This window comes from Marmota marmota, unplaced genomic scaffold (genome assembly GCF_001458135.2).
Source record: "Marmota marmota marmota unplaced genomic scaffold, marMar, whole genome shotgun sequence".
NCBI lineage: Eukaryota > Metazoa > Chordata > Mammalia > Rodentia > Sciuridae > Marmota > Marmota marmota.
The window spans coordinates 63,086,858-63,098,173 of NW_026000037.1; positions in this window are offsets into that span (position 1 = coordinate 63,086,858).

An 11,316-nucleotide genomic window follows, 5' to 3' on the forward strand; every position below is an offset into this window, starting at 1 on the left:
CAGGCTACCTGTGTTATCCTACTTCTCGCCGTCGTCACGATGCAGGATGCGAGGCAAGGCACTGCACTTGAGTGATCCCTCAACGGACCTCAAGGAAAGCATGTCCTATTGCATGCGGGTTTGACGTCCACGCCCCGCCCTACGAAAAAAGGCGTCGGCTGATATGGGACCAGGTCTAGGGAAGGGCCCTCCTTAGGACTGAACCATACATTGCAGCCACTTCTGCACAGTGGGATAGGACCTCTACTTTCGCCTGCATTGTTTTATAAAACAGAAGGGGGAACTGTGGTGAGCCGTTCTAATTAGACCGTGGCCGCCATTAGAAGATGGCGCTGGCTTCCACTGTGGCCTGTGATAAACAACTCCTAATATGGAGAATTGGCACGCAATCCCTTACCACCCTATGAGAAAGGTCCACGTGGCAGCTTAAGATTGGTATGCTGGAGGCTTTATTAGGCTGTGCTTGGGCGCTCGGCGACGGGTCACTAGAAGATGATACATGAATCAAGGCCTGAATAAACTGCTGAAAGAAGAATCCTGTGTCGTGTTTTCCCTTGCCGGCGAGGGGTCGCGGCAGCAGAGTCCCACATAACACCATTCAAGAATAGTGTGGATAATGCAGAATTTAGCAGCCATTGCTACTGCTGTTCTGTATAGCTTTGAATATAAGTAAGTTCAGCAAGTTCATGGCTTGAATGCTTGACAGTTGTACTCTGTTATTATACACAGAGATGTATAACATTAAGTCATTTTCAAAGTTTTAAATGATTAGAAGTCAATGTTTGGCTTCCTTTAATTGACCTTAGTAACGTAACTATCCCCAAAAGACTGGGGTCCAAGTATACGTCTCTTAATACTTGCAAATTCATTTTCATATATTTTGTCTCTAGTATTTAGGAGTTCTTTTTTAAAAAATTTTACATGTAGTAGCCGGCCTCAAAAATGGACTCCAATGATCCATGCCTCTTGGTATTCATGCACTTATATTATTTCCTGCTATAACAGGATCAATAGGATAAGATAAAAATGATGGTTATGTCGCTTCCAAGACCAAGTTATAATTGACTACAGATTCTAACATGGCCACTCTCTTACTTGCTTGATCTCTTTTCTTTCTTACCTCTTTCTGATGACTGTCTTCATGGAAAATTGGTTGCCATATCATGAAGACAGTCAGGCAACTTCTGGAGAGTTCCTTGTAGAAAGAAATGAACTTGTGAGTGAATCTGGAAGCAGATTATCCAGATTTGAGATCACAAAGTCTTGGCTAAGGGATTGGCTGCAACTTCTTATGGATTTGTGAACCAGAACCATTCACCTGAGTTGCTTCTGGGTTCTTGACCTTCAGAAGTGGATCAAAATAATCAATGGGTGAGATGATAAATGTTTTTTGTTCTAATATGCTAAGTTTGGGTTGATTTGTTACTATGTAAGTCAGCTTTTTATTGTTGTGATTCAAATACCTGACAAGAGCAACTTAGAAGAGGAAAGGTTTATTTTGGCTTATAATTTTAGAAGTTGAGTCCATGGTTGGCTGGCTCTATTGATTTGGGCTTAAGGTGCCACAGATAATCATGGCAGAAGGGCATGGTGGAGGAACATCTACTCAGCTCATGGCAGCCAGAAGCAGGAAAAAGAGAGGAAGGGACTGGGGGAAATATTAAACCCTTCAGGGAATGCAATCAATGACCTACTTCCTTCAACTGTGCCCTACTTTCCAGTAGTTTATTCAGTTATCAATAGATTAACTTATCAAATGGATTAATCAACTGGTGAGATTAGAGCCCTTATGATCCAATTATTGCCTAAAAGCCCCACCTCTGAACCTTGCTGCACTGGGGACCATGCTTTTAATACAGGAGCTTTTGGGAGACATTTCAGGTCCAAACCATATACTACAACTTTACTAAAATGTGCAATCTGGCTTTATGGTTAGGCTTAAGAAATGACCTCTCTTGTTTTCTGCAGCTGGCAGTGGCTCAACAGTTCTTTGCCAAGACGTTTTGCAACACTACTGCAAAGCGTAACTGACCTGATGTCTTGGTTCCCTGACAGAGTTCATACAACTTGAAGAGGGTGAACACATTACTCTAAGGTATTTATTCACACTGGTTCATCATTTGATCTGACCTTGCAGTTATCACTACTACTAGTGACTGAACAGCACAATGTGTTCCATAATGTTTTTTTCTCATCTCTAACTCTCAAACAGAATGGGGTAATGTCAGTGTCTATCAACATTGAACAAATCATGGCATTAGAGTTAATAACTAGAAAGACTTATTAATTTACGTTTATGGAGTGGCATTATTACATATTTGATATTTAAGTATTGGGAAAGGTAATGCATGCTAATATTTTATTACTTTTTTGTTTTTTAATTCCTCCTTTACATTGTATATATTTTGGAATTTTTACAACAGATATTGTTTTTAAAATAGTAATAAAAAAGCTAAATTAAAAATTTAAATATGATTTTTAAACTTTTTATTATGGAAAATTTTAAAAGTATACAAAAGTAGAGTATGTGAACCCCCTTCTACTCATCAACTGGCTTTAAGATGGCCAATATTGTTTTATCTATATTCTAATCCACTTGTATTCCCTGCTTACCTCCTAAATCAAATTTGCAAATCCAAAACATCATATTCTTTCATAAGACAGGATGATCTTAATTTTGTTTGAAAGTTGAGAAGAGCTTACCTATTGTTTTCACTGGTTACATCTAAAGAAATGTGACTTAGATGAAATATGTTAGTATTTTAGACAAATTACATAGTTGGTTAACCTATATTTTGTGATTTATTTTAAGGCAAAACTGAAATTTCACACATTTTTATGGGAATGTCATGAATTTACATTCTGAAATGTGGGTTTGAAAGTAAGAAAGATTTTTCTAGACCTTTTAAGATCCATAGATTGGTTATAATGATGATGGCATGGTTTTTAGGAAATCATGATTAACTCCCGAGATGGTACTTCCCACGACTACAAATGTCCTTGTAGTTTAGGTACAAAAGAGCAGGTCAATGGAAAGCCACTGAAGGCTTATGTTCCAGACCATTAGTGCATTGTAAGTGCCACCCAGAACTAACACAAAAAAGTGTTTCATTCACTCAATATCTTCCCTTCCTTTCGCAAATCCCATTGCTTCAGTGGACTGGAGGTTTCCTTGTGGTTATTACTGCATCTGGTGTGGTGTTCTTCCAGCTGCTACCCTGCTTCCCTGTCAGAAGTTTTTTTCACTTGTTTTCAGTAGGTTCATTCTATGACCCCGTCTACACAGGCGACCTCCTCTAACCTCAGCTATGAGCAATAAATGGGTTTAAAAGTTGTTTATGGATCATATGGTTCACCATAAAAATAGAGAATTAGAAATGATTATAATTAAAATTTCAGTTTTTTGAATTTCAACACTGCCTTCACCTCAATAGCACAAACAAGTAAATCAGAATATTGCTTTTGATCCAGTAGCTTTGGGATATATTTTAAAGAAAAAAAAAAAGAGAGAACTGAATGTGCTAATAGCCCTGGTATTTGAATGTCTTCAAAACAGAAATGAAAAATTAGTATCCAACACACCTTATTTTGCATACAAATTTAAAATATGCTGGATCAGGATATATTTTAGGGACTATACTCTGAAGGGCCAACAATGTCCTTAAAGATCATATTTTGGAAAAGGATTGCTTTAGCAGAATTTGTTGCCTCCTAGTGACTATCCTCACACTGGCTATCAGTGATTCTATGCAGGGCTCTATCTGGGGGTGTTTTCTGCTTTGGTTCCTCCTAGGGGAACCTTCTGGCATTAGCCTTGGATATCTTTTTCTTTTAGCTCATGGACTGATTTTATTGTTTATTTTACTGACTATGAATACTTTCTTTTCTCTTCTCTCCAGCACTGCATCATATTGACCCAAGTTGGAAAAAAAAAAAAAACAGAAAAGAAAAAAGATAAGTCTAAAAGGAAGAAAAAAAATAGGAAGGGGAATGTTTAAGAAAAAAAATGGGGATGAGCTGGGCGCAGTGGTACACGCGTGTAATCCCAGCTACTTCGGAGACTGAGACAGGAGGATTACAAGTTCAAGGCCAGCCTGGGCAACTCATTGAGACTCTGTCTCAAAACAAAACAAACAATCAAATGTGCTGGGGATGTACCTCAGTGGTAGAGAACCCTTGGGTTCAATCCCCAGTGTGGGGGTAGAAGGAAAAGGGAAGAAATTAAGATCATAAAGAAATTATCATATGTCTTTGTTAAAAATACAATAATCTAATTTGTCAATATGTTAAAAAGTAGATTTCAAAACCAGACATTCCTACTTTCAGTAGCAGATTTTGGAGTAGTAGGAACACTGCATGGGCAATTAACAGGTTATTTTAAGCATTTGATTTAAAGTAGTTTCATGCTTCTTCAGGCTTCAAGGTGGTATGATTGCCTGTGGTAAGAGGGAATTACACTAGAGAGAAAACTTCTTAGACTACAGAAGAATAAGGATGGGGAGGCATTATAGGTGAATGTAACCCTAATATACTCACTGAAACTTTCTTACAACATAACCTAAGCCAGTGGGGAGGAAAGTCAGCTTCCCCTTTTAGAAAATAATGGAAAATGGTAAGGAGAGAACTAACAGCCAGTTAAGCAGGCAGATTACTTCCTCGGTAAATTCTCTTGAATATAGAATAGGGATTCTGGGGCTTTGATGCAGCCAAAGGCAGAGTTAGCCAGGGCCAATTATAGACTCCTGGAGATCACTGAAAGTCAGCTTCTTTGGGAATCTGGAAGAATCTTAGTGCACTCAATGATTTACCTCATCTCTTTGCCCCAGAATACTTTTAATCAATGGAAGGAGGGAAACAATTCCCATCTGAATTAGGGCAGAACATATTGGTCTTTAAGAATACCCTTTGCCCTTGAATGCTTGAATGCTATTGGTGACAACATATAAAGGTGGCCAGATGAAGAGAACTAAGAGACCTTGATGTATAAAAAGGTCAAATGCTGGGATTTGTGAATAAACAATTCCCAAGCTATGATCTTGATAGTAGTAAAAAAAAAAAATGTCTCAGGAATAACTGGACTGGAATAACCTTTAACTATTTACCACTGATTTAAATGCAATGATAAAAGTAACTTTGTCATCTTAAAATGGGAATGAATCTGCTCTTACAAAGAAACTTAAATCATGTTTAATTTTAAATTTTAAATCAAAACTTAATAGTCACATCAAATTTAGCTATTCATTTATACCAATCATGTTTCTGTTCATCTATGAATTGGAATTTCAAATTTTTATTGATTTAGTTTTGGAGGTTCTAGAAGTCTTCAACAACTGAGCAACATCTCAACCCCCAGAAATTTGATTTTTTCACCATAGTTTTTTTTTGTTATTATTATTTTTGGTGCTACTGGGAATTGAACTCAGGGGTGCTCTACTATTCAGCTAAATTTACATCCCCAGCCCTTTTTTTTTTTTTTTAATTTGAGACAGGTTTCACTAAGTTGTCCAGGTTGGCCTCCAACTTGTGATCCTCTGCCTTAGCTTCCAAAGTAGTTGGTATTACAGGTGTGTGCCATCACAACTGTCTTAGAAACTTGATTTTAAAGTGTAGGAATGACTTTTAGATTTCATTGTATGAAATTGAAAAAAATTATAGAATTCATCAAAACATGAAATTATGCCTCAAATATTTTGATAACTTTATTAATATTGGTTTTACATACTTTTTTAAATGGAAGAAGAACACACAAAAATTGTTACATGCTTAAGGCATAGGAGTATTTGACGCCTATGTACTACTTCATGTGGCAATATAATTAACTACTTTTGGCATTCAGTTGTCTAGAGCTTCCGCAATTAACTTTTTAGCAGACATTTTAAAGGAATACATTAGGGCTTCAGTTCTCAAAATGTGATCTAGAAACCTCTGTGGGTCCTTGAGATCTTTTCAGGGGGTCAGCATGGTGAAAACAATTTTTAAAATAAGACTAACCAAGATGTTATTTGCCCTTTTCACTCTCATTATTTCATGAGTGTGGAGTTTTCCAATGGTTATACAGCATGTGTATCTTGGTGGATGAAATTCATATTTATGAGATAGAGCTGTCTTCTATTAAGCTGGACATTAAAGTGATCTGTACAAACGTAAAAGAATACATTCTTCTCGTGCTTTTTATCTAGAAAATAGAATTATTTTTAATTTAAATATATTGCTTATTAAATGTATTGGTTTATCATTATTATTTTAAACAAATGGATAAAATAGATATTTTTCAGTTTTAATTTCTAACATGATATATAGATTGGTAAGCAGGGAGAAATAAACATAAATAGAATCTCTTTGGGAGTCTCAATTTTTAAATTACAAAGGAATCTTGCAGTCCAAAAAGTTTTAATAGTATACATACATTAGAGTAGATAATTAAAATAATAGCACACATCCATCAGAGTAGTTAAAGCTAACCAGACTGACAACCACCCATATTAAAGCAATGAGAGCTTTCATATACTGCTGAGGTAGATTTTGTGTGGTTCCTTTGGAAGACAGTTTGGCATTCATTATTAATTAAAATTAAATGTATGCATGATTTATGACTTAGCAATTCCACTTTTAGATGGACACTTGACAGAAATTCATATATTCCATCCAGAGACAGATATAAGAATGTTCAAAGCATGTAATACATATTAGTATCATACTGTAAATATCTCAAATGTCCTTTAATTGTAGAGTGGATCAAATCTGGTATATGCATTCAATACAATACTATAAAAAATGAATGTATTACAACTACATGCAATAATATGGATGAATTGCATAATGTTTAAAGAACGAAAGAAACCACACACAAAAGAACATACAATAAGGTTCCATTTATATAAATGCAAAAATGCAATCAAACCAAACTAAGTAAAGGATGAAAGCTTAGTTGTCAAAAACACAATGAAAAACTAGGAAATGCTTACCATAAAACTCAAGACAATGGGTGTCTTGGCAATTAGGAGAAGGCTTAAGGGCGATTTTGGGGTGCCAGCAATGTTTCTTAACCTAGATGACAGTTACATGGATGCTTGGTTTGTTTTAATTTATGCTTTGGTTCACTTTTCTATGTGTTATATTTCATAATTAAAAGGTTAGAAAAGCAAGAATTCCTGTATTTAGGGATAACTGAGCAGCTCTGACGATGAGTAATGAAAATCAGTAAAGAAGTCTTGTGTATGTTTTAGGAGTTAATCAATCTTATTATAGATTTTTTTTTATGTGCCTCAACTTAAAAGAGTGATCACAAATGCAAATAAAGGCACTCTATTTATTCCACATGGCATGGGTTCACTCTTTGTTTCTATGCATGTGATCTGCTCTCCCTTGGGATCCCAGGTTACTACTGAGGGCCATGTGTTCCAGGACTCAGAAGGAACAGGTTCACTGATGGTTCTCCTAAGTGTGAGTTTTTGATTTTTTGAGGGAATCATAAGCATTTCAATAGGTTAGGCTTCATGGGATACATCCGTTTCTCTTAGGTAGCATGAAATAAATTTTGGACTCTTTTCTTGTAAGAGGAAACCCATCACTAAGGTCATCTCTATCACACTTATTCTATTCATGAGTATGACAGGTTTTCTCCATCTATATATCCTGACTCCTAACTAGCCTAATTATATCATGTAGATAAGCCATTGGCTTAAGTACTTTTTGCATATCATAGCACTTAGTAGTGAATTAGGTATACAATATAATAGAATGGCTCTTAAATATTTTACTGATTATATGTTTTCATCACCATACACATATTTGAAATATATGTAGCAGTTTTTCTACTAGCACATAATTTTGGGTTACCTTAGTCTTTTCATCATCTAAGATAAAGCTTTTTGTTAACCTACTGATATTTGCCAAATCTTTAAATTTGGTTTGCAAATTGCGGTTGTCCAAACTTCAATTTGGACAAGACCGAAGAAGTTAGTTAGCTATATTTATACTAAAAGTATATTAGTATTGTTAGATTAAATTCTCTGTGGAGTCAGGCAAAAATAGACACATTGTATTCCAGAAACAATCTGGGGACACTATGGATTACATAATATTTTGGCAAGAAATCTTGAATTTTACAGGATTATAAGCAAATGTGTTAGATGGGGTTTCAACACTGTTCTAGTAACATCTATAAATGGTATAAAAAGCTTGAAGAGTAGGGCTGCTGAAGTGTTAAACTTGAGGTGCTTTTCTCCTTAGAGCACTTAGCAAATTACTCTTCCTGTATCCCTTTTCTTCACTCCTAGTTCACGTGAAAAAGCCAATGACTTCCCCAAGCAAGAATATAATGATGAGAAGCAGCAGCTAAACAAGAGTTGGGCTCAGGGATTCTATAGCGGATTTGGTATCTAATGTTGAACTATCTCTAACGATCTGGAGATTAGCATACACATCAAGTCCTTTCCTTATCATTGTCTGAATTATCTGAGAATCATTAAATAATTCTTATGTATTAGTAAACTCTTGAAATGTCTGAACTCTTTCACAGAGCTCCTGTTATAAAGAAAGTGGTTCGTCAGAAAGAAGGTAACTTCTTTGGGCTTGATACCCTTATGGCAGTCCTTTCTCTTAACATTCCCCAAACTTATCTTTGAATTGCACATCATGCAAAAGGAACTTTATTTCTAATGGTTAGATCTTCAACGTGGCTTATAAAAGCTTAATTAACCTATAATGTCTTGGAAGGTATATTATTTTTGACCACATTTCATCACTTATGGCTTTTTTTCTGGGGGGGGGATAAAATATATTTATAGCATCAGGTCAGTATATAAAACACAAACATTTCTCCTTGACATCTCCTCTTGTTAATAATAAAAAGTATGAATTATACCAGTAGTAGGGGAAAGGAGGAAGGCAGTGTTGGTGTTTGCAGGCATCAATAACTTATTGATAGTCTATAACTGCTATTCAATATAGTCATCATGAGCCAAATGTGGCCATTAAGTAACTAAAATTTTAAAATTCAGTTTTTCAGTCATCCCAGCCACATTTTAAGTACTCATAGCCACATTTGGCTACTAGTGTATTGGGCAGCGCAGACCCAGAACACTTCCATCATCATGGAAAGTGCTGTTTTATAAGACAACTTTAGTCAGGCATTTTCAGTTGGGGGAAGAGAGAAAACTGTTCCTATTAGGACTGTGGCTCCCCAATGTCAAATTTGTGAGTCCCTTATAAATTAATTAGTCTTAGATTCTTGTATATGCTATTGATTCTGCCATCATAGAGATTTTGGTCTGTCTGGAGAAACAGATATATGCAAACAAAAAGTTTATTAACAAATAAAGTAGTATATGATAAATGGTGAGTGAGAAATTCTTAGGGAAACAATGGATTTAAGAGACACAGAGGACCAAGTACTGTTGATGTACTGACTATAAAGAGACAAAAGAGAAAGTGGTTGAAAATAACTCTGAGGTTTGTGCAACACGATGAAACATAAAAGGGAGGGGGAAATGAGCTCAGTTTCTGCCCCATTCAAAGAAGAACAGGGAGAACCAATACATTCCTGCAAAAGCAAATGACCTATATTAAAGGATATAGAATATTTTGATTAAATAACTGATAGGTCTAGATCAGTGTTGCTATTATTTTTCTCTATAACAAGATCACTGGTGACATCTGAGTTTGTTTTGAATGAAGTAAAAATATGAAGAAAATGAAATGATGCCCAGATAAATCAAAGAATGATCCTTGCCTCATTAACTTTTGGATTGAGTAATCTCTATCTGTTCTGATGACTTTTATTAGATCAAAAGATATAAATGTGGCTTTGTCTTCAGATTGTACAATACAAAAGACTATTAGGATTATGTATGTGACATTGGACAGCAATGTGGATGTTAAAATTTTAAAATAAGAGACAGCTTTTCTCATTGACAATGAAGTCAAGTAAAAGAATCTCTCCCTTTGGTTTTCAAATGTGCAGGATTATATATCCACTTTTCTGGTAGTCAGTTGAATCCTGAAAATGCCAATCAGGGTCAAGATTTGTTGGTTGTGAGAGTGTGCAACAAAACAGGGACCATGTATGCAAAAGTCAGAAACTAGTACCTTTGAGGCTTATTCAAGATCATTTAAAGATTCTCTTTCACAGTTACAAAAACCTAGGAAAGTGCTATGTGTGCCTCATGTTCTTGTACTGCATGATTGAGGTCCTAATGGGTGTGGTAGTAATCCTTAAAATTCTTCCTAGGACTCAATCCTTAAGAAACTAGGTCTATAACTTATGTCTAGGGCAAAAATTTGTTTTAGGAAGTACTACTTTAGAATTTGTACACAAATAAAACCAAGCCTATATAAGGTGTGTGTGTGTTTTGTGCTGGGGATCAAAGTCAGGGCCTAGTGCATACTAGGCAAGTGAGTTACATCTCTAACGTCCCATATAAGTAAATTTTAATATACAATGTTAATGCCCCAAAACTCTACTGGTGAAATCAGAATGATAGCATTAAGTATATGATATCTGGAAATAATATAGTTATTCAGAGAGGCCTCTTAAATCTCATTGAGGCTTTATCTCTAAAATAAGGACAATGAAACCTGTGCCATGATGTTGCTGCAAAATTGAGAAAACAGGCCTTGAGTCTTTCTCTCTTGTTCCGCCCACTCTGCTTCACCTAATTGGAGCGCTACTTTCCCTTTTAAACAATCTGTACTTGTATAAAAATGGTTAGATTATAGCTAATATATATATATATATATATATATATATATATACTTTCATTGTAGTTGGACACAATACTTTTATTTATTTATTTTTATGTAGTGCTGAGGATCGAACCCAGGGCCTTGCATGTGCTAGGCAAGTGCTCTACCACTGAGCCACAACCCCATTCCCAGATTATAGCTATTTTTATATTTAACAAATTCATAATAATTTCCTGTTTCCACAGTTGCACTAAACTGTTTTAATGGTCATGATAAATTTAACATATTTAAAATTAAAAAAATTTTAAGTTGTAGATGGATACATACATTTATTTATTTATTTATTCATTCATTCATTCATGTGGTGCTGAGAATGAAATCCAGTGCCTCACATGTGCTGGAAAGTGCTCTACTGAGCCACAACCCCAGCCCCTAATTTATTTTTAACCACTACTTTATTGTTGGTCATTTGGATTGTATTCAATGTGGCTTGGCACCTCTTTGTGTATGATTCTGAGGACATAAAAGCTGTAAAGGCCAAATACTACATATCTTAGGATTTGTGGGACCACATAAGATATCTATTGCATATTCTTTCTTTTTCTTCTTCTTATTTACCCCCCCCCCCCC